This window comes from Oxyura jamaicensis, chromosome 1 (genome assembly GCF_011077185.1).
Source record: "Oxyura jamaicensis isolate SHBP4307 breed ruddy duck chromosome 1, BPBGC_Ojam_1.0, whole genome shotgun sequence".
NCBI classification, from domain to species: Eukaryota; Metazoa; Chordata; class Aves; order Anseriformes; family Anatidae; genus Oxyura; species Oxyura jamaicensis.
The window spans coordinates 120,817,838-120,843,432 of NC_048893.1; positions in this window are offsets into that span (position 1 = coordinate 120,817,838).

Consider the following 25,595-nt stretch of genomic DNA (forward strand, 5'->3'; position numbering starts at 1 on the left):
TTTTGAACACAAGAATAAAATGAAGACACTACAGATTTCTGAAAACAATGATAATCTGAAGTAGCTTTGCAATGACACTAGCCAGCTCCCTCATCACTTGCATCCCATCAGACCCACAGATTTAGGTGCGTCTCGTATGTTTAAACATTTTCTAACCTGACCCTTTTCCAACAAGGACCTTAATACAGAACATTTCTTAACAGGTTACCTGTTTCCCTCAGCTGGATTACAGCTGAAGACTTGTTCAGTGTACAAACACTAGCTCTTGACATCCTCTGCCTTAAGAAATTTTGCAAGTTAGAGATTCCCAAAAATCTTGTTTACAGACCATGCAGAACAAACAGAGCTAAGCAGAAAAGTATATCACAAGAATCCCACTGAAAAGGAAAAAAGCAAGAATGATAATTAATTCCTTTAGGTTCCTTCAACCCCTTGTATTCATTTCTTATCTAATAAAATAGAATAAAAATGTTAAAGATTTTTCTTATAGTGTTTCTATACAAAAAAAATCTATACATATATATATTTCTTCATAATATTTGGCACTGCTTTATCAGTTATAATTTGATGATTTGAGAGTACTTTTTAAACATTGATCCTAAACATTTGATCCTAAAGGTACTAAATAAAACTCGATTATACTAAAATTTAGTTTATATGCCACGAAATGTTATACCTATGCATATTTTATATGGATATTTTGAAACACAAATATATATACTGTACATATTAAACTGTATCTATATGTATATCTAAACACATGCACAACACCTAGAAGCATTCTTATTGCTATAATAGTCTAATTTTTCCAGTGAATACAAGCATTTACACAATCACAGTTATGTGTTCTTTACTGAGTTTTTCCCCTTAGCTGTCCAATTGCAAATAAAGTTAAAACTAGAGGTGGAATCTTGTTAGTATCCTTATGGATGTAACAGTTGCAGCCTATTTTTAATTATATATATATATTTTTTTAATCAGGAAAACTATATTACAATCTATTACAGAGTTTCCTATTTTCATTATTAATAGAATAATTCATTTCCACTGGTAAAGTTATGCACTTCTGTATATACAGTAATATATTTCAGGCTACCTAGTAATTGTCTGACTTCCATACAAAGTAGAATTGCTGATACACTTTGTCACTCACTATGGTTGTGTTTTTTTCCTTTGGTTTTTGTTTGTTCTTTCTTTCTGTTCTTTACCTTTCTTTCTGTTCTTTACCTTTATCCAATATTGACTTTCTTATAGCTTTTGTCCTCCAGTGATAGGTACATAGTTAACTACCCGGAGGATACTACTGCTATAGTCTTCGGGCAGCTCCTCAACATGTTCCAAGCGTGTTGCTAAGCATGTTCCAAGAGTGTAGCTCCAATCAGCTATCTCCACTACTTCTATAAATCTCCAATCAGCTATTTCCACTACGTCTATAAAACCACTTCCATCTTTTATGGATGTATTTCAGTCAAAAGAAGAGAGATTAGTTTAAGACATTTTAATGAATACTCTTTACTAACCTGGCTCCTTTTATCTGAAATAAGGAGCATTCATATCTCTGCCAACAAACCTGAGAGTGCAGTAACTTCTTTGGAGGGCACAAACAGAGGGGCAAAAGATATATGTCTGTAGCCTTGTATTAAAAGAGAGTTGATTCCTACACTTTTTTTTTTTTTTTTTTTTTTTTTCTGTCCTAACACTGTTCAAATTGTAAGCAATTTCTCCCAGGCAATCTTTTAGAATTCTGTTAAGTTCTGATTCCCTCTGCTTCCAGATTTACTTCTTTAAATTAAATTCTTTCCACTTTTCCTCCATTCTAGTATTTCTTTCTTCCTGCTATGTCCCCTGTGCCCCTAATCTCTGAGTAACTTCCATCCACTCCCAGGTGTCCCATTTATGATTCATCATTACTGCTCTGTATCACTAATCACTGTGACACTCAAAAGCTCCAACATTTCCAGCACACTCTGCTGTACAGCCAGACTGTGCTTTAATACCAGATTCTCAGTTTTCATTGTGTCAGTATTTTTGGCTAGCAGTGAAAACAGAAAGTCATACTGAAACTAAACTGTCCCTTACTGCAGATTCATTTCTCAGACAGACATTAAAGAGTTAATATGGGAATTTAACATTTATTTCTAAAGTTCATCTGTGTATGTATGTTTTCCCAGTAAATTAAGATTAATGTACTTTTCTTTTTAGGATAAATTAAATTTACAGATTAGATAAAAATTCAGAAGCGGTCTATTGTATTACAAGCTAGAATCCATTAATGTTAATGTGGACTCCATTAGACCTGCTTGTGAGAATTCAGCCAATATATAATGCAACCCTAGCAAGTATAATTTACACATCAAGAATTTAGGGCAAGGGATAATGTCCCTATAGTAACATGGGAGGAATTACTTTCTGGAATATACTTGCCACAATATACATAAATGTAAAACTTTGTGTCTCAGCCCACCAAAAGCATCCACATGTTTTCCAGGTTTTTACTTCATCTATGGGCAATCTCAAAATTTTAACTCTGCTTGACTCACCCCTACCGATGTATGATCTGTCCATCTTTTCTGTCTTTTGCTAAGTTCTCATTCTACATACCTCCTCCCCCGCTTTCCATGAGGCAAAGCATTTAAATTGAGAACACATATGCTTTGGAACATGTATACTATGGACCCGAAGCCATTACTTTTCCCTGCAGTCACATTCCCAGTGGTCACAGTGAGCTTTCTTGACATTAAATACACAAATGAATTATGGCAGTAGGTATTCAAATCAGTTTCTGATTTCAATTTGAAATTCCTCCCTGAGGCTGAGCTGTATGAGTAGGTTCTCCATCCCTGGAGCATGAGCATTTACAATTTTCATTGTCAGCAGCCTAAACTTACAGTCGCAACAGTGAAAAATTTTGGAATGATAAGTATGTAGAAACTATGACTCAGGATGAGGTAAGCAGATGTACACTTTCAAATCTGACACTCTATCATTATACCTACTCTGACAATTTTGTACATGCACAGAGTCTAAATGCACTTGCAGTGAGTCTAAAAATGTCACAGGAATTGAAGAATGGTATTGGTCCCAGCCTTAGGAGCTTAGCGAACAGGTTATTCTGTCATCTAGCATTATCCCTGCTAATTGAGTGTTGCTCCTGACATATGTATTTTTTTACTCTTTGTGTTTTAAATTTACCTTTTTAATAGTATTTTCACTTATTTTCTTCTTTTTGTCTGTAACTTGCAGGTATCTCTCTTTGGTGGTGATAAGCATGTTTTTGAGAAACTCTCACCTGTTTTCTTTGTTCTGTTATGACAGGCTTTCAAACAGCATTACTGTGCCATTGGATCATAGGTTTCCAGATCATCCAGAGTAGCCAAATTACATTTTCAATATATTTTTATAAATACACTTTCATCCTCTGTGGATCTTACACATACATTCTGTATTAAAAAACTGTGCAAAACACTTGGAACCTCTATCTGTTGAACAGTGTAAGTTCCTATGTAATGGGCCATGGTAATAGCTATACACATATATTGTACAAGATCTATAAATACTGTTTTAGCAATGTGGTCAACAGCAGCTACAGTGCAAAATAGTGGCTGAATAATAACACCAGATGGACACGATTTCTTTACAACTAATTTACTGTAAATTATTGCAATATTGTGACTCATCTAACTGTACATTACTACATTGCATACTGGGCGGTATACAACCAGCTGCAAGTATGTAAGGGGTAGTTTCATCCCGGGTAAAAATATATAGGAGAAAAAGGATCAGCTAATTATAGTTAATTGTATTAGCCTAGAGAGAGTGATTAACATAATTGAGATAGCCTTGTGACTAGTAGCTCTGGCAGGAATGTGTTCTTGGGTGCAGTAGGTGAAAAACAGAATTAAAAGAAGTATAGGCTAAAAAAAAACTAACTGTAGTCTTAAATAGATTACTTTTTGAAAAACATGTGCCACCAAAAGTGCACAAGATTGCTGTAAGCATGTAATATCTCTAAGTGAGGGAGGTTCTGCAGAAAGAGGGAAGATTGCAGGTTAATGACTGGAAAGTTTGCCATGTGTGAGTGATGTGAAAGAGGTAAGCATCCATGAGTTGCCTGGTAACAGTGCATTTGGTCTAGGAAACAGCTACAAGTGTACCAAGAAAAGACAGGGCAAATACAAACACCAACTCTAGGCAACTAGCATTGTTTGGTATTTTGTCTTTTTTTGTTCTTTTTGTTAGTTTGGTTGGTTGGTTTGGTTTGACTTGTTTGGTTTTTTGTTTGTTTTGTTTTTATATTCCTCTCCCTTCCTCTGATTTGAATGTAAACTTATGTTGTGAAAGCCAAATATGTGTCATTGTATAATTTCTATCTCTGGTAAAATGCGAGACTGCTTGTTCTCTATGAATTTCCTGGGGTCTGTCATAACAGCATGATAATAATACGACATAATTTTAAACTAATCCTGAAAAGGTACATACATAAAAATATAGAAGCCTAACTTTTCAGTGCTTTCAGGTCAGTAGTAGGGCAGTAATCTTCAACTCCTATTTTCATGACATCTAAGAACTTAAGATCTATGTAAAGGGATTTGTGAAACTTAGTTAAGATTTTTTTCCTTTTTCTACATTTTTTTCCCAAAGCAATGGGGTCCTTCTGCATTCAGAGATAAGAGGAAAAGACCAAACTGTTCAAGAAGGTTGTGCTTCAGCTTGTCCAATAGCACTAATAAGAGTTTCCTGGATTGTATTTCCGGGGCTATGCCTATGTTTTTATTTTGTATTTGTGTTGGTCTGATTTTTTTAAGAAATTAGCTTTTCTCTTATCTAGAGTACAAAATAATCCACATTGTTCCTCCAAGTAGATCATTTAAGAAAAAGAAGAAAGGGGTAGCTCATGTTGCACAATACATATAAAAATTCACTGTAATCTTAATATTTATTTAAATTTCTTTAAATAAAGCTTTGCCATAGATTAATGATTTTAATTTCACCTCTCCCAATTCTTAAACCAACTCTCTTGCTTCCTTCCCTGAAATTCATTGGCTCAGTATAATTAGTAATGTTTCTACTCCTGTGGTAGCTTAAAGGCAGTGGAACTGAAATATTTGTTTAAACATCTTATAAAGAGTTTGACTTTCTGTGTTACTAGGGTTCCTCAGTTCCCACAAAATAGTTCAGCCATCCCCAGAGCTTCTGCCCCTCTATTTCAGTACCACTGAAACAAAGCAAAATGTAGAGTTTACAAAGTGTGTGAGGAAAACAACCATACTAACACAGAAGCGAGTATGGATAGTGATCATAATATATCTTCAATGAGAGCTCTAACACGTTAATTTTAAGCTTATACCTGAACCACCATTAGAAAGAGTACAGGAGTTGAATAAAATAATATGTCTGAAAGTTTTCTTTCTATTCACAAAAGTATATTGCATGCCTGCTGCAAAGATACAGACTGAGGCCAAAATGTAAATCTTATGTTTGGACTTAAAGCTTTGACCTGTCAGTGGATTAAATATATACCTTATTTTCAGTACCTAAAGCTGGGGTAGCTTGCTGTTCTAAATCCAGTATACTTATATCTAGAAAAAAAAAAAAAAAAAAAAAAAAAAAATCAAGTGGAAAAGCTTAGTTCCATGGAGAACATGTCCTGAGCTCTATGAGGCTCTCCCGTTAGAAGATATCCAAACAAATGCTTTCCGCAGCCTCAAAACCTACAAAAAAATATCTATGGAGAATAATGTTTCAAGTGGAATGTGTGCCAGTCAGATATGTTGATCAAAAAGCATAACAGTGTATGAGATCACTGGTAACTAAGTTTACGTTATAGTTCAGGTTTGGTGAAGCTAAAATGCCTGTTGCTTTCAATTTACTTTTCACCAAGGCACCATGAAAAATTCTCCGTCGCTGGCTGGCTGGCTGGTTCACTCTCTTCTCTTCCCACCTTCCCTCCTGCGTGCTCTCTTGCTCTCTGTGTCTCTCTCATTCACTCACTCTCTGTTTGGGATTTTGACATTGCAGTGACCTTCTTGCAACATAAATTAATAAATTTATTAAGCTTCTGCTAGAAGTGGCTACAGTAATGAAAACTTATTTGTGGGACAAGTTCAAAAAGATATTACATATTATAAAATAATAATAATAATAACTTTAATTTTTTTATGATCTCAAGGTGTTACAAAAATAGTAACTAAAATTCTAATAGAAAATAATCCAATATTCATTTGATATTTTAATAACTTTATTTTAATGTGAACATTATATTTCAGAAGAGTATATTATGAGAGTTTGTGTGTGTTGCAAATACACCATTCCTAGAAATTACTTTTTCTATTTTTCAGAAAAGAAAAATATATTCTGAAAGTATTTAAAAACATCTAAAAAGTTAAAGAAATGGTAGAAAATATATCTTTTACTAGGTATTTGCAAAGCAAGGCAAAGGAGAATCAACAAGTTTTGATGTAAGTATTTCAAGGTGTGCTAGGCTGTTTAGGCATCTCTAACTGTTATTTGTATTATAACACAAATCCAAAATGTTTAATAATAATAATTTTAAAAATCTCATTTCTATAAGCATAAAGAAACAGTAATTAAGCAAAGTTGAAATTGAAATACATAACAAGAGATGTATCATAATCTAGCTGTCACTTCAATTTTTTAAACTTATTAAAAAATACATGTATTCATCGTTCCAGACTTATGGACATTCAATAAAGCAGTAATAAATAGCTTTGGCAGCCAACATGCTGGCTTTTCCTGAAGCTTGAACTCTTCTTGACATAGCTACCAGCTGCATCAAACTTCTCTCAAGAGTTCATGTTTTTCCTCACGAAAAGCCTGTGAGAAGAAACAAAACTAGTGGAGTGTCCCGAAGTCAACAGAACCGGTCTTCTATAAATTTAATAACGTTACAATATTTTGCTTTCATTTCTCACAATCAACATCTTTTTGAGTAGGAGAAAGTAAAAAAGATAGAAGGTGAATGTTTTTACAAACTGACAGACAGCAGTTAGTCTAAGACTAAACTGATGACTTATGTATTCAACCACACATTTTGGACTTCAAGGTTTTTTGTTTGTTTGTTTTTCCTGTAATCTTAACAACAGCTATTAAAATTGTTAGATGTGTACTTGTGGCTCTATCTCTAAATTTAATGATGTAATTTGAAACTGCTTAGTCCTGTTACTATTTACATTATTTTTCAATTAATATAACCATAAACTGAGAAGGAAAATTATATCTCTCTGTTGAAGTTTTATTTGTTGATGCATTAATTCACAGTTTTAGGAAAAATATAAAATTCATTTTTTCATCATTCTATATTTACAGATTCTGAGAATCCAGAATCTTCAAGCTGCTTGCTCTCCCTCAATCTATGTTGTTGCTTTGATGTGTCTTCAAAATTTTTTAAATTGACTTGTTTCAGACCAAAACATATCCTGAAATGAAAACATTTTGTATGTATGTATTCATATGTACACACAAATGAGGGGAAAAAAAAAAAAAAAAAAAAAAAAAAAAAAAAAAAGAGGGATATATATTGCTAACTGATGTAGTTAGAGATTAGAGAAACTAGGGCAAACCATCATGGACACGAAGAAAACTTTGACCACTGGGTATCAAGAAATACTTAAATATTCCTGAGGCAAGAGAGTATATATAGCAGTTATACTATATATAGTATATAGCAGTTCTATACCTTTGTTGTATCAACTGCTGCATCTGTGTTCTATTAGGAATCTCTGCAGAAGTGTCTCAACTATTACGTGTTTCTGGAGATGTGTTTATCAAGTAAGTCCTCAAAGTCTTGGAAGACCAGCAGAGGCCTAACACTGCTTTGAAATCAGCTCTTCAGAAAATTGAAACGTAAAAATAACTGAAAAACGGGAATAGATAAAAAGATAAAAGTGCTAGATTACTTTGGGATATTAAAAATGACTGGCAGGCTTAACCACAGAGAACACACCTTGGTAAACTGTCTATTACCCATTTGAATTATAGCTTTAAACTTTGTTATGAGAGCTATCCAAGAACTCCTAATACCAACTTGTCCTGAACACATCCAAAATACTTGACTGTGTTAGGTCACCCACAGTTTTACATCAGCTTCAGAAAAGCTCCTCTACTTATTTCCTGCAGATTGTATGAGCATGTTGCAAGTTTACTAGTCCTAACACACCAAAGCAATTCACCAGCATTGTGTAGAATCCTACTGGCACTGTAAATATAACAAAATACCAGTAAAATCTTCCATATCTCCCTGAAGGTTCTGGTCCACCTGCCATAAATTTCCTCTGGCATCCAGGGCACCTTACTTTTTAATCTGAAATTGCAATTATTAATCTCTCTGCAGAAAGTTAAACCAAAGAGAAAATGGGATCAATCTGAATTTCCTGTGTTACCATTAAGATAGCTCATTATAAAATACAGTTTATAGCTATAAGCATATACTTTGCTTTGATACAATACTCTGTGTAGTTATTATTCAGTGCTGTAATGATTTAACTGATGCCATTATAATTACTGTAACAGATTCCTTACCATATGTTTCCTTCAGAATTTTTAGAGCTAGATTCCATAGTCAGTTATAAATAGACCTGGGAAAGCTTTTAATTTTTGTATTTGATCATCTGGATAAATAGCAGTCCTCCTACTTGAGGTGCACTTAACTGTGCTTATGTCCAAAATGGTGTCGTCCCTTACATTTATTTTAGCATATCTGAACTAGTTAAAGTGCACCTTTTCCTAACTGCATTATTATAGCTAGAAATTAATTTTATAACAACAATAAATGAGTTGCCATCCATGCATCTAATTAAAAATTCACTGTAATATTGGAATTAATTTGTTGAATTAACATAAAACTGCTGATAGTGTTCAGTGCTTCTGAAATACAGTATTCCATTGTGTATGCTTTAGCCACATGTTTTCACTGAAGAAACTCTGATAATTAACTATAATCCTATAATTTGATAAAGAAAAATAAAATTTTGTAATTTTTAAACAGGTTCTTCATTTTCCTAGAAGTATGCTAGCCTAAAACCAGTGTTTTGTCTTTGATAAGAAAAAAAAAAAAAAAAAAATCTTTTAGAAAATATTTTTTCCAGGTGCTGCTGTCAAGACTCAACAGGCACAACTTGCTTAGTTATGTAGTTTAACACTGGGCATTAATTCATTTCATGCAAGATATTCTACAGCAGTTAAACACATTTTACTTCAAATTTAATATCCTCCATCCAAAAAGAGAAGAAAGGTGTTTCAGAATGTAATATTTAATATTGTGGGGAAAAAAAAAGGGGGGGGGGGGTGTAATTTAAAATAGCTCCATTTCCTTGTAAAGCAATAGCAGTATTTTAGCAGACAAGGATGGGTGTCAATTATTTCTCCCTGAATATGTTAAAGGAAAACATTAATCAATTTTAAAATTGCTATTTACAATCACCAAAAATTATTAAAATATCAACCTGTCTCACAACTGTATCAAAGTTTCTGCACCATTATACCAGAGAGAATGCAGAATGAAGGAACATATATAATTCTGAGGGTATTCCAAAAAGATTCAGATACTTCAGAGGACTTCCTATATTTCAAGGAGGGTTTGTTACCTGTGATACATATTTTCAATTCTACTAATGTAAAGAGGATTTTTCTTCCCATGAATGATGAGATGAAGAGAAAGGATAAGAAAATGGGTAAAAATAATACCACTTCCTGGAGCAGGTTTTGTTCTGGTCTGGTCCAGAAAATAATACTGGAGTGTCTGAATCAAAGGAGAACATTAAACTTGAAATTTACTTGCAATTAAACAAATAGGTCAGCTTTGAGTGGTGGAAAGGAGACAGGAAGAGTAAAATAGTAAGTCAAAATGTATTTTTCACATACAGATTTACAGACAAATGCTTCCAAAGCATTGGACTATTAGCCCTTTTTTCTTAATGTTAAAATCATTTTTTTTCAGACAAATATTTTTGTCATAATAGTACTTTTATTGAAAATAATAATAATAATACAAAAAATGTGAAAATCATAGAGTTTAAATTAATTACTTGGTTAAAAACTTATTACCTAATATCCTTGTTCAATTGTAGATGATTTATTTAAGCAAAGAATAGACATCAGTACTAGATATTTCTCATTGGTAACGTATATTTTGGAATGTTAAGTATTTGAAAACTATGTGACATTTCGTGTCACAAAGGAGTAGTAACAGAAAACAGTACTTGGGGTTACTGATGCATGTTATCCTGGCTGCTTCAAAAAATAGTAGTCATATTTTACTAGTACAATAGTAGTGATGAGTGGTGTCCCTCAGGATTCTGTCCTGCTACTGGTACTGTTTAATATCTTTATCAGAGACTTAGACAGTGGGATAGAGTGCACCCTCAGCAAGTTTGCAGATGACACCAACCTGAGTGGTGCAGTTGATACAACAGAATGAATGGGTGCCATTCAAAGCGACCTGGAGAAGTGGGACCACGTGAACCTAATGAGGTTCAACAAGGCCAAGTTCAAGGTGCTGCACTTGGGACAGGGAAACCCCAGACAGGAGTACAGACTGGGAGAGGAACTCATTGAGAGCCACCTTGCAGAGAAGGACTTAGGGGTTCTGGTGGATGAAAAGCTCAACATGAGCCAGCAGTGCATGCTTGCAGCCTAGAAGGCCGACTGTAACCTGGGCTGCGTCAACAGAAGAGTGGCCACCAGATCGAGAGACGTGATCGTCTCCCTCTACTCTGTCTTTTTTTTGAAGCCCCAACTCAAGTACTGTGTCCAAGTCTGGGGCCCCCAGCACAAGAAAGATGTGGACCTGTTTGAGCAGGTCCAGAGGAGAACTACAAATATGATCAGAGAGCTAGAGCACCTCTCCTTTGACGAAAGGTTGAGAGAGCTGGGGCTGTTCAGTCTACAGAAGAGAAGACTCCTGGGGTGACCTCATCGTAGCTTTTCAGTACTTGAAAGGGGATTATAAAAAAAGATGGAGAATGACTTTTTGCTCAATCAGATAATGGCATGACAAGGAGAAATTGTTTTAAACTGAAAGAGGAAAGATTTAGATTAGCGGTTAGGAGGAAATTCTTCACTCAGAGGGTGGTGACAAACTGGAACAGGTTATCCAGAGAGGTTGTGTGTGCCTCATCCCTGGCAGTGTTCAAGACCAGATTAGATGAGGCCCTGGGCAACAACTAGATCTAGTATGTGGTATGGCAGAGGGGTTGGAGATGATCTTTAAAGTCCCTTCCAACCCAAGCCATTCTATGATTTTCCATTCCATTCGCAGTTTTCTTGTATACATGGCTGGCTGAATAAGGGGACAGTCAATTCTGACTTATGTATTTATTTATTTATTTTCAACCAGAAAGTTAGATTATCTTTACTTGTAGTAATCTCATTCATCTTTCACTGCCAAAATTGGTTTTGTTCATTTTAACCCAGAAAACTAAAATTCTTCTAAGAAGCATAGAATTACTTAAGCAATGGAGATAGTTGGAGGCTACCATAATTCATCCTTAGATAATGTTTAAATACAATAAAACTATTCTAGTGGGCACTGAATGTTGTTATTTGGAAAACAGCTTCATCTGTAACATGGTGCTCTTATTTGTTAATGGCATTACATGACAGTTTTATGAAAACATGATGTTCATATTATCACATTATCAGGAAAAATCTGAAGTTTAAATAAAAATATTAACAGAATTAAAATAATTTCTTATCTCCTAGTACTTGTATATTTATTGAAATTTATATATATTTCCATAACACTTATACATCCACACCATCTGCTCCCCGATTCGTTTCTATTTAGCACCCTCTCCCCAGCTTTATCCACTTGGAAGCTCTCCAGTATTCACTCTCTGCCTTTAGCAAGACTGGAAAGTAATTGAAACATTTGGAGTAACTAGAATTAAGGCTTGATAAAAGGATCTTATGATGAGCTACTTATGCTAACAATATTTGTAGAACCATATCTAGGATGAATGAATGAATGAGTCAGAAACTGAGATCTGATGTTAAAGAAGTTGTAAGATTTTCTAATTATTAAGCAATCAGACAAAAATATGAAGAAGTCTAAGATTTTTTTAGGGGAACTTCAAGAAACGTGAAAGAAAGATGAAACACTTTGAGTTATGTTCACTGAATGGTAAGGGGGCAATGGAATAACATTGACATGGGTTGGGACATTGACATGCACCAGGAAGCATAATAAGCTTATCATCTATGTAAGATTGATGGGGGAAATAGCATGGAAATAACAGTAAGCTTTACATAAATGAAAGTGAAGCATTTGAAAAGTCTGCTTCTGTACCTCCATTCTCAGTCTATGAATCATAGACAAATGGTGTACAAAAACTGACAACTTCATTGAGCTTAATTATGTGAATGTCTGTGAAGTGATGGACTATGACTTATATAAGTGAGAAAATAGTTTGATAGTCCAGTGAAAAAGACAGCACTGAGATGAATGGCAAAGCAGAGATGAGATAAGAGGAATGGGAAAAAAAAAAAAAAAAAAAAAAAAAAAAAAAAAGGCAAATAAAATGGCAAATGTGAAAAGACAGATGATGTTTCATGAACTGTGAGGCATTTGAATGTGATGGTTGGAGCAAAGGAAAGTCATAACACCCTATTTCAACTTCTTATGTGATTAGGTTTTGTTTGTTTGTTTTTGTTTTTTACAATTGAGTCTAGTCAGAGGCTTTTGGTTCATCTGCGCAACCCCCCTGTTTCTTTTGCTTGATTTCAGGTAATGACAGATGAGGAGAAGGCAGAGGTACTTAATTTCTTTGCCTCAGTCTTTGTTAGTGGTCAGACTTCGCACAATTCTCAAGTCCACAAACCTCTAGACAGTAGTTGGGGGAGTGGAGTCCCTCCCACTGTAAGTAAAGAGCAAGTCTGGTACCTTCTGACGCAACTTAACAACTACAAGTCTATGGGCCCTGATGACATGCATCCCAGGGTCCTGGGGGAATTGGCTGATACAGTTGCCAAGCATCTTTCCACCATATTTGAAAAATTATGGCAATCAAATGAAGTTCCTGGAGACTGGGAAAAGGGAAACATCACTCTCATTTTTAAAAAGGGTAGAAAGGGAGACCCGGGGAACTACAGACCATTGAGATTCACCACTATGCCTGGCAAGATCATGGAACAAATCCTCCTGGAGGCATTGTTAAGGCACATGCAGGATAAGAAGGTGATCCAGGACAGCCAGTGTGGCTTCACCAAGGGTAAATCATGCCTGTCCAATCTGGTGGCCTTCTGTGATGGAGTAACTACATCAGTCATCTATTTGGTCTTCTGCAAGGCCTTTGACACAGTTCTGTATGACATTCTAATCTCTAAATTGGAAAGATGCATTTGAAGGGTGGACCAGTTGGTGGATAAGGAATTGTCTTGATGGCTGCACCCAGAGAGTAGTGGTGAATGGTTCTACGTACAGGTGGAGAACAGTGGCTAGCAGTGTCCCTCAGGAGTCTGTCTTGGGACCGGTGCATTTCAATATCTTCATCAATGACATAGATGATGGGATTGAGTGCAACCTCAGCAAGTTTGCAGATGACACCAAGCTGAGTGGCACAGCTGATACCAAAGAAGGAAGGGATGTCATTCAAAGGAACCTAGACAAGATGGAGAAGTGGGCCAATATGAACTGAATGAGGTTCAACAAGTTAAAGTGCAAGGTGCTGAACCTGAGTCAGGGCAGCCCCAGACAGGAGCATGGACTGGGAGAAGAATTCATTGAGAGCTACCCTGCAGAGAAGGATTTTCACCTTTTGTGAGGCCCCAACTCAAGCACTGTGTCCAGGTCTGGGGCCCCCAGCACAAGAAAGATGTGGACCTGTTTGAGGGGGTCCAGAGGAGAACTACAAATATGATCAGAGGGCTGGAGCATCTCTCTTGTGAAGAAAGGTTGGGAGAGCTGAGGCTGTTCAGCCTACAGAAGAGAAGGCTCCTGGGTGACTTCATTGTGGCATTTCAGTACTGAAAGGGGTCTTATAGACAAGACTAGGCTAATAAAAAAATTGAGGGCTCTTTACTCACATAGATAATGATAGGACAAGGAGTAATGGCTTTAAACTAAGAAAGGGTGGGTTTAGATTTGATATTTAGAATAAATTCTTTACTCTGAGGGTGGTGAGGCACTGAAAAAGTTGCCCAGAGAAGCTGTGGATACCCCATTCCTGGAAGTGTTCAAGGCCAGGCTGGATGGGGCTTTGAGCAACCTGATCAACCCCAACACCCTCAGTCTGTCTTCATAGGAGAGGTGCTCCAGCCCTCTGACCATATTCATGGGCCTCCTCTGTACTCATTCTATTAGGTTCATGTCCTTCTTATATTAGGGTCCCCAGAACTGAACACATTAGTCCTGGTGGGTCCTCACAGGAGTGGAATAGAGGGGAGAATCACTTCCCTTGAACTGTTGGCCATGCTTCTTTTGATTGTAGCCCAGGATACGGATGGTTTTCTGGACTGCAAGCACACATTGCCAACTCATGTTGAGATTTTCATCAACCAACATTTCCAAGTCTTTCTCCTTAGAGCTGCTGAAAGTCAAACGAAGCTGTAAGGCTATAGAATGTATTAGAGTTAAAATAGCTGTAACAGAAAAGTCATGGGAGCAACCTGCAAGTGGAAGCACATGGATCAGCTTGAGAAAACTTATAGAAGATGGTTTTCTACCTCAGGGATCCTTAGAATGGATCTGCTTGGAAAACAGTGGGGCTGGCAGCAGCCTGGAGGAATTCCTGCTCACATGGCTGCCTTCCAGCAGCTGGAGTGCCACTGGGGACAAAGTTAAGAGACGTGATTCATCTTCTGCTTGTAATTGAAGCTGACAGATGTTGCATGTTTTTTTTTTTTCCGACAGCATTGGTAAAGCAACTGATTGTTCTCCACTGGATTCCCTGGGCATCTGCGGGAACCCACAGTGCAGACCCTGGCAGGATCCACGTGCTGGATGGGGCAGATGACACATATGGTGGGGGAGGAGCGCAGTCATGCTGACAGCAGTCCTTTGCAGATGTTCATTTGCAGATGTGTATGAGTGACCATACCAACAAAATCAAAACAAGCTGCATGTCTGGAAGGGCAGTGCTACTATGTCAATGTTATAAAATCATCCCAAAAATATTTTTGTAGTTTGTTAGCAAAATAAGAGTGGCAGTTCATTAAATGATTCCAGAGGCTTTTTAAATGAGCTTTGCATGTAATGATATATTTTCATCACATTCATATTTTTAAAGTATTTTTTTCTAATATTTTTCTGTATTTTTTGTGTCTGTTTTTGTGTATAAGATGGAAATGTAGTTTAAAAAAAAAGAATCTATATTTTATTGTTTAAGAAGGGTTTTTGAGTTAATTATCTTGCCCAGTTAGTTAGACTAAACAGTGCCATCTGCTGAATGGTAGTAGTGACTTGCAGGAAGAGTTTATGGTCATTGTACTTTACTAAACAGAATCATAAAGAGAGATCAAAAAGAGAGACAGTGGTAAAAGGAAAGAGAAAATAAAAGCAGCCTGAAGAGGTAAAGATGCAGAGGTACAGAGAATGGTCTTCAGTAAAAGGAGGGTGAAAACAAAACAAATGATTCTTTGAAAATGTAGAAAGTATGGAGACAGAGAATGAGCGAGCAAGGTTTCTATTTATAACAGTATTGATTTGGGGTTTAGAAAACTATGACAGCTTAGATTCATTAAAGTGACCTCCCTTGTCACAGTGCATCACCCCAATGGCAGTGACCTGCCCATGTGAATAATCTCCATCATCGATCTTGCAAAAGAAATGCATCTAAAGGTCTTTTAATCAAGTGAAAATAATAACAATTAATTGGGATGCAGTTTTGGTCTGTGTAAAAAATAATAATAATAATAAAATTCTACTTATACATTCTAAGCAGTTTCTTGGCTTCTAACATGACTTTTTATTATTAATAATTTCTGGAAAGGATTGTTAATGAAAAAAATCCATAAATGGAAGAGGCAATATTGTGTGAAAAACAGATTTTTCACCTAATTGAGTGAAAAGATTGGACGAGATGATGTTAGAGATCTTTTCCAACCCGAATGATTCCATGACTCTATGAAAAAGCAGAAAAAAAAAAAAAAAAAAAAAAAAGTGTATCTGTTGCTAAACCCTCTGCGTTACCTTCTCTGAGAATTTATGAGATGTGAAAAGAAACATCATAAATTTCCTCTGTTTTTATTATTATTATTTATATTTTTATGTGGTTTTTCTTCCTGCATGAATGTGTTTACAATACATATTTCTGAGCATGAAAAGATGCATGATTGCTGTAAGGAATTTAATTACCCTTTTTAAATCCCAAAAAAATGACATGTAAGATTTTATTTCTTTAAAAAGTTCTAGTAATAGAACTTCCAGTACAGATTATGGTGTCAAAATGGAAAGTGCTATGATTTTATCATTAACTTTATATCTTGATGACAACATTTCCTGGAGATCTGAAAACATATGTATTATTGTGGCAAAAAAAAAAAGCATAAATTTATCATGTAGAAGTTGAAGTGGCTTTTTATGTTTGTCATTATGCTTTCAACATACTGTAGACATGCCACCTAACAGATTTTCATTATTTTTAATAATGTTTTATGTTGGTTTACTTCTTACTCATGAGAATGATACTGATTTTTCACTGTATTTAAAGAAACTGAACATTTTACATCAAGCCTTACACCTAACAGTAAAATTGTTCTAAAAAAATGTTATGCATCATCTCCATAATGGTACAAACTATTTTAGTTTATCATAATACTTTAAATATTGGATTTTTTTATAAAGCTACAGCTCTTTGATTCCTGTTATTTCAGAAATCCTAATATGTTAGTGTTTGATTTTGTTTATAATGTCTATTCATTTTCGGGGGAAATGTGAAAAATACAAGAATTTATACGGATGAAGAAGGTGAGGTAATGCTATATAAAAAAGATTCCAAAATTTGTTATTGGTTTAAATCTTGTTTCCATTTTTAGGACAGTAAATTAGAGTAGAGCTGGATTAGAATTAAACTCTGAATTTGAAAGATTCTCTTTATCATTATTCAGAAAAAAAAAAAAAAAAGAAAAAAAAAAAGAAAAAAAAAAAGTATCAGGAGGCACTAGATGTTAGCAATTTTGTGAAGATACTGAAGTATGTGGAATATCCATTTAAGATAATAACACCTCACAATTGTTTGAAGGATGTGTGTCAAGGAGATTTCCAGAGTCAGATGTATCAGAACATGAAACAGCACCTAAGTCCTATAAATTTTAGTCTTGTGTTGCTTCTCCAACTTTGAATAAATACATGTTGGTATACTAAAACCAACTGAGGCAAACACTTTGTCCCTACCACACCCTTAAAGGAGAGAAGCTAACTGGAGAAGAGCAAATAGGATCTAGACAAATTTGGTCTTGTTGAAGGGCTATCATTAGTTTTCCTTTTGGAAAGACCTTCCTAAAGTGACAGTCTAGGAGCATGTTTACATTACCACTGATGAAATATGAATTAAAAAATAATTACAGGGAATAACTTTGGTGTTTGGGGGTGTTTGTTTTCATTTCATGATTAAAAATACTTTTATGGTAGTAAATAGTGATATTGGTGTGTTAGCATATGGTAACATTAACATACTCATAGTAGTAAAAAATTATCTTTGCCTTATCATTTGATACTCCTATTTCCATATTCATTAGAGAAGCAATGGTATTGAATCCCACTTCTCTGAAAACACCACACATGTGAACTTGAGGATTTAGTCAATAAATACCAAAAGATCCCCACTGAAAAGAGATATCCCAGAGGTTTCAGACCCAGAGAGAAACACAGCGTAATACACTGTTAGAAAAAAGAAAAATTAAGACACATGGGTGGAACTGAGAGCGTTGATATGACATGGCAAAGTTATAAGTGTTATAAGTTAATGTGAAAGCTTCTCAAAGATCATTAATGAAATGAAGAAAGGTTTTCAAATAGTCACAGAATCCATGGAAGATCATCTCATAAATTACTTCAGTTCTGCATATAAAATGTAAAATTTAGGAATGAAACATGAAGGAACATTTGAATATTGCACTTGATAAAACAGGTAATTCCATGCATATATTCAAGAAAACGTTTCAGAAGAATTGAGATTAGGGAACGAGGAAACAGAATCACAGAATCACAGAATTTCTAGGTTGGAAGAGACCTCAAGATCATCGAGTCCAACCTCTAACCTACCACTAACAGTCCCCACTAAACCATATCCCTAAGCTCTACATCTAAACGTCTTTTGAAGACTTCCAGGGATGGTGACTCCACCAACTCCCTGGGCAGCCTGTTCCAATGCCTCACAACCCTTTCAGTAAAGAAGCTCTTCCTAACATCTAACCTAAAACTCCCCTGGCGCAACTTAAGCCCATTCCCCCTCGTCCTGTCACCAGGCACGTGGGAGAAGAGGCCAACCCCCACCTCTCTACAGCCTCCTTTAAGGTATCTGTAGAGAGCGATAAGGTCGCCCCTGAGCCTCCTCTTCTCCAGGCTGAATAAGCCCAGCTCCCTCAGCCGCTCCTCGTAGGACTTCTCCAGGCCCCTCACCAGCTTCGTCGCCCTTCTTTGGACCCGCTTAAGCACCTCGATGTCCTTCTTGTAGCGAGGGGCCCAAAACTGAACACAGTACTCGAGGTGCGGCCTCACCAGAGCCGAGTACAGGGGGACGATCACCTCCCTAGCCCTGCTGGTCACACTATTTCTGATACAAGCCAGGATGCCGTTGGCCTTCTTGGCCACCTGAGCACACTGCTGGCTCATATTCAGCCGACTGTCCACTATCACTCCCAGGTCCTTCTCCGCCTGGCAGCTCTCCAACCACTCATCTCCCAGCCTGTAGCTCTGCTTGGGGTTATTACGCCCCAGGTGCAGGACCCGGCACTTGGCCTTGTTAAACTTCATGCAGTTGACCTCAGCCCATCGGTGCAGCCTATCCAGATCCTCCTGCAGAGCCTTCCTACCCTCGAGCAGATCGACACACGCACCTAACTTGGTGTCATCTGCAAACTTACTGAGGGTGCACTCAATGCCCTCGTCCAGATCATTGATGAAGATGTTAAAGAGGACTGGCCCCAGCACCGAGCCCTGGGGGACGCCACTAGTGACTGGCTTCCAACTGGATTTGACTCCATTTACCACAACTCTCTGGGCCCGGCTATCCAGCCAGTTTCTAACCCAACGAAGCGTGCGCCAGTCCAAGCCAAGAGCAGCCAGTTTCTTGAGGAGAATGCTGTGGGAGACGGTGTCAAAAGCCTTGCTGAAGTCAAGGTAGACCACATCCACAGCCTTTCCCTCGTCCACCCAGCGCGACACTTTGTCATAGAAGGAGATCAGGTTCGTCAAGCAGGACCTGCCTTCCATAAACCCATGCTGACTGGGCCTGATCGCCTGCTTGCCCTTCAAGTGCCGCATGATGACTCCCAAGAGGATCTGCTCCATGAGCTTCCCTGGTACTGAGGTCAAACTGACAGGCCTGTAGTTCCCCGGGTCTGCCCTCTGGCCCTTCTTGTAGATGGGCGTCACATTCGCTAGCCGCCAGTCAGCTGGGACCTCCCCCGATAGCCAGGACTGCTGATAAATGATGGATAGTGGCTTGGCCAGCTCCTCTGCCAGTTCTCTCAGTACCCTTGGGTGGATCCCATCCGGCCCCATCGACTTGTGCACATCCAAGTGCCGTAGCAGGTCACCAACCAGTTCTTCGTGGATGGTGAGGGCCACATCCTGCTCCCCATCCCCTTCCACCAGCTCAGGGTACTGGGAATCCAGAGAACAACCGGTATTGCCGCTAAAGACTGAGGCAAAGAAGGCATTGAGCACCTCCGCCTTTTCCTCATCTCTTGTAACTAAGTTTCCCCCTGCATCCAGTAAAGGATGGAGATTCTCCTTTGTCCTCCTTTTTGTGTTGACGTATTTATAAAAGCGTTTTTTGTTATCTTTAACGGCAGTAGCCAGATTGAGCTCCAGATGAGCTTTGGCCCTCCTAATTTTGTCCCTGCACAGCCTCGCTACATCCTTATAGTCCTCCCTAGTGGCCTGCCCACTTTTCCAAAGATTATAAGCCCTCTTTTTTCTCCTAAGCTCAAGCCACAGTTCTCTGTTCAGCCAGGCTGGTCTTCTTCCCCGCTGGCTCATCTTTGGGCACATGGGAACAGACCGCTCCTGTGCCATTAGGATTTGCCTCTTGAAGAGCGCCCAGCCTTCCTGGACCCCTCTGCCCTTCAGAACCGCCTCCCAAGGGACTCTACCAACCAGTGTCCTGAGCAGCCCAAAGTCAGCTCTCCGAAAGTCCAGTACAGTGGTTTTACTGGTTCCCTTCCTGGCCTCGCCAAGAATAGTGAACTCCACCATTTCGTGGTCACTCTGCCCAAGACAGCTCCCGACAATCACATCCTCCACCAGTCCTTCTCTGTTTGTGAAGAGAAGGTCTAGCGGTGCACCACCCCTGGTAGGCTCACTAATCAGCTGCGTCAGGAAGCTATCTTCCACTTTCTCCAGAAACCTCCTAGACTGCTTTCTCTGGGCTGTGTTGTGCTTCCAGGATATGTCAGGGAAGTTGAAGTCCCCCACGAGTACAAGCGCTGACGATTTCGCAACTTCTGTCAGCTGCCTGTAGAACTCCTCATCCGTCTCCTCATCCTGGTTCGGCGGTCTATAGCAGACCCCGACCAGGACACTAGCCTTGTTGTCCCTGCCGATCCTAACCCAAAGGGACTCGATCTTGTCATTCCTAGCCTCGAGTTCTACAACATCGAAATATAGAGACAACATCTCTAATATAGAGAGCCACACCGCCACCCCTTCTGTGCTGTCTGTCCCTTCTGAAGGGACAGAAGGGACAGACAGCACAGAACAATAAGGATAGGAAAGGAGCAAAGAATTAAATGTGCTCAGGGCAATGGATTAGAACAATGAGAAACTTCAAAACTGGAAGGAAAGAAAAAAAAAAATCCCCTTAGGCATTATTTTCACAGAGGTAATGACATTTGTATCCATAAAAATCTGAAGACAAATGCAAGGCAACGTTAGTTAGGAAGCAACATTATTTTTGCATTTTTTTGTTGCTATATTAGACAAACTGCATACTGTGTTCTCAGAAACTTGTCTGATAAACCTGGAGGAAGGCAAACTCTATTTAATGAAATATATCACCTCTTTCTGACAAAGCTGCCACCTCTGGTTATGGAAGCTCACGCAATTATAGAAGCTGGAAACAGGATTTTTCAAAATTTGACCCTTTGCTTAGAAGGTGATACTAAGAGAAAAGTTTAGTCATTCTTCCTTTCTTTCCTCCACTATCCCCCAAAATGTGTTTTCCTTAAAGTGTGGAGAGTTTGTACTTGCACATAATCAGTTTAAATTTAGTTACATTTAACTGCAAGAATTTGCTAGGAGAAGCCGTGTAGTTCCCTGCCTCCTGCAGTCCAGAAATCCATCTTTTACTGAAGATGACCTGCATTCTCCACAGGAGAAATCATATATCTGCACAGGAGTCACAAGCAATTCCAGGAGAGAAAAAAAAAAAAAAAAAAAAAAAAAAAAAAAAAAAAAAAAAGCACACTTTAGAGGATCCATAGATTTTAAGCTTCACAATTACTTAAGTTCTGTGTTTTTTACAATCATAGCCACGCATAGAATTTGTAATTGCAAGAGCTTCAGAAGTTGATATTTCTGCTGGATTGCATATCAATAGGCAAGGTAACATTTTCTGAGAGCTGGTTCCAAGTTGAATGCAGGCATGTTGTAGAGGTTAATGGCTAATATTAAACTCCTGTTGTTATCAGCAGTTTGACTCCACAGTTCATTACTGCTGCCTTAGTCTGTTACTGATGCTTTTCTTTTCCTGTGTTTTTATGAGTTAGTGAAAGAGCCCTGCAAAGCACTGTAAGGATTTCAGGCATATTGTATAAAAGGGTTTATATAGTACTGCTTCTGAACAAGTACTAGAACTCTGCTTATCCAAAAAGCACTTCTTAGTGTGTTGGTTTTCATCCTTTTCCAATAGAATAGAATAGAATAGAATAGAATAGAATAGAATAGAATAGAATAGAATAGAATAGAATAGAATAGAATAGAAATAAATTTCCTGGCCATGTAAGGGGAGAAAAACACCCTTCAAGATAATTAGATTGGGAACATACAAACTGACACTACCCCTTCCCCTAGTACTGAACACCAGTTAAATAAATAAATAAAAATAAAATTAAAAAATAAATGAATAAACACTGAAATGTTTTGCTTTTTTTCTTGCCAAAGTGAGAAGTTGGATGAAATTGCTTTTTTCTCAGCCAAAAACAAATATTCCATTTTGGAGTAGATAGGAAAGGTGAAGAAAATGAAGGGCTGGTTTCACAAAACTGCTGCAGGTGGTAGTAGTATTTATGGTTGAGTAACAGAGAGGTTGGGCATCCTGTCAGGATAGAAAGAGCACATTCAATTTATTCCTGTCCCTGAGGAAATTTGAACCCACCATTTCTTAATTTCTAGGGACTCACCAAGCTATAATCACTAAATGATAAGCTAATTCTGTGTTTTCTCTTGACACTTTTCCACTTGTAACAATAAATTATATTTTAGAACAGATGTTATAGCCAGGTGCTGCACTTCCCAAGAAGCCACTATTAACACTTAAATAATTTTATATGAAGTGGAACAGCTCATGGAGACAATCAAAAACAACATAACTTCAGGTTATCTAATATCTGGTAAGATAACATGCTCTGCTCCCCACTTCTCCTAACAAAGAACCTAAAAACATAGAAATACCACTCTCTGCCAATGCTGAGTTACTAACTCCAGTGATGACAGGGTTTCAGTCCCTCTGCTAGTGAATATTCAGAAAAAGACAATAGCATTATTTTCTGTTTCTGAGAAGAGACTAAGAGAAGCTCAAGTGTCTTGACCTCTGTTCAGAAACTTCAAATACAGAGGAACTGCTACTTCTTTCATGTTGTACTCTGACTTCAGTATATCCATAAGCACACATTTTTTCAGCTAAAATTCTGTGACTACCTCAGGAAACAGATAATTTCCAGATGGGGAAAAAATATGTATAGTTTTAGCACTCCTTAATAAGTAAAATAATCTGCTAGATTTAGGATAGATTTATGACTAAAAATGTAATATCCACACCAGTTTATGCCTTGAATAATTAACTCATGGATGTTATTTCACAGCTGTAGAATTTCTTTCTTCTGGAAATTTCTGGAGTGCTTTTAAAGCAGTTCAACAGCTAAAGTTCACAATTTATATGTGAGGTATATAGGGCTCACATCACAGAGTTTACATCATTATCTGTGGCTGGCGGAACCTGATAGGGGTCTCCAGAGAACCTGTGACAGCTCAGTGCAGCAATCTGTTATTGCAAAGCACAGTTCTACAAACAGAAATATATATATATATATATATATATAATAATAATAATAATAATAATAAATGTGTAGGGAGGAAGAGTAAAAATTAATAAATTTTAATATGGAATCTGGATGGAAAGAGGGCAAAAAATCTGGGATTAAACCCCTGTGGTGGAAGGTTTCTGAACCTCAGAAACCTTCTTTCTCAGAAACTCCCTATATTATAGGGAGTTTAATTACATAATCATAAACAACATTGATCCACATATTATCTCTCGAAGTGAGACATTTATTAGTATTCCTTCCCCAGATCTCATGCTGTAACATGGGTTCAGCACTGTCTCCAAGGGAAAAGCTTCACGTGTGGATTTACAAATTGCATTTCTCCACCACCTTGATCAGTTCTATTTTTGATTAATCTGTGCAGGAGCCAGGCTTTTTCTCTCTTATTTCTGAATCATGACAGCTCCACCAGCCTACTCTTGGGTTACTTCCCTTCCTCTTCACAGGCCAGGACCAATGCAGCCTTTGTCTACCTGGCAACACACCAAAATATCTGTTCCTGGCAGGCAGACAAGTCTGGCTGGTTCAGCACTTCTGCTTGCTCATTTGGCACCACTTTTTCACAGAGAGGAAGAGTGCTCTTCTGTCCTGTAGGTCATGACTGCTGTGCATGAATGTTTATCACAGTAGGCATGTCTCCAAATCACCAGGTTCTGCAGCAATTCTTCATCTATCTACCCGTAAACAAGCTTATTTATTAATGATGTAGAGTATAACCACCCCACTCTTTTACACCCTTAAATAAATGCTCCCTGTCTCAAGCCCACTTTTCATATGACACAGATCTGATGAAGACTGGACCTAAACCTACCCAACAAGAGGAGGTTCTGCACCAGTTCTGAAAACCTAAGACATTTCCATCCATAACAATCATGGATTAAAATAAATGTATGACAAATTCCTATTGATTAAATTATTTCTATTAATTTTGATAAAACTATCAATATTTTCCTTTTGGAATAATTCACTGTCAGAAAAATTTAACATATTGGTTTGTCTGTTTCCTTCAAAAACAGAGATTGATGCAGGCATATTTGAGGAGGTTTGTAAGGCATAACACATCTCAGGTGATAAGCTATCATCATAAATTAATCACTATTAGATTATACCTAAGGTGAATTCAGCACCTGTGCACTCCAGTGTCCATTATAAAGTATATTTCTTATATCTTCTCATATAACAGTACATTCCTTGCACAACTTCTGTCATGCAATGTGACCCTTTTGAAGTTTATGATTCTTGTCTCTTGATTACTTGAAACTAGTGAGTGGCTTATATGATGTTCTGCATATGTTCTATTTCATGTTTCATGCTCTGTCATTAGGATTTTGCTTTCTTTTGCTAGGAATGGAAGGAGAAGATTGTTGACTGATGTAGCATTTTATTTGCATGTTTAATAATATGCAAGCAAAGAATCAAGGTTCATCTGCTGCCTTCTGCAACAGGAAGTCCATTAATTTGTTTATTTAATCAATTGACCTTAGTTGGCAGGACTTATATACACATATATGCACATACACATACACAAAGATAGACACAGATGTGACAGGAATCCCAAGTGGCATATAAAACAGGTTGCCATTTTGCATTATCATTTTTAATCTTTCTTTGCACAATCAAGAAGAGCAATCTGGGAGCATAAATGCACAATTCAAGGAGAATTGCAAAATGCAAATCTTGCACACTTGGAAACCCAAGCAAGACAAACAATTGGTTCTACTGCACTCAGTAAGGCAATAAAGAGATCAATGACTACAAAATGAGAAGTGGATGAGTACATATTGCTGCACCTTTTTAAGCACTGACTTCCAGTAATGAAGTTTGGTAAACAAGGATGAAATACACTGCCTACTGGCAGAATATTAAGTAGATCACTCTAGACACTGACAGATTGGGTGACTGAGATCTAAATAGTCTGTGAAGGGAAAGTTTAAGAAATACTTTTTTTTTTTTTTTTCTTCGTCTAGGTAAAATTTATTTTACTTCAAATTACCCGCTCTTCCTTAACAAAAGTTCTAGCAACTCTAAAAGTCAATAAAAGACCAAAGGAAATAATGATGAGGCCTCATAGATTCATTGATTATCCTTTTTAGCAAGTTCCTGGTTACTTTCACACAAAGGACTCTGAAAATGCTTAATTGCAGATCATAGCTGCA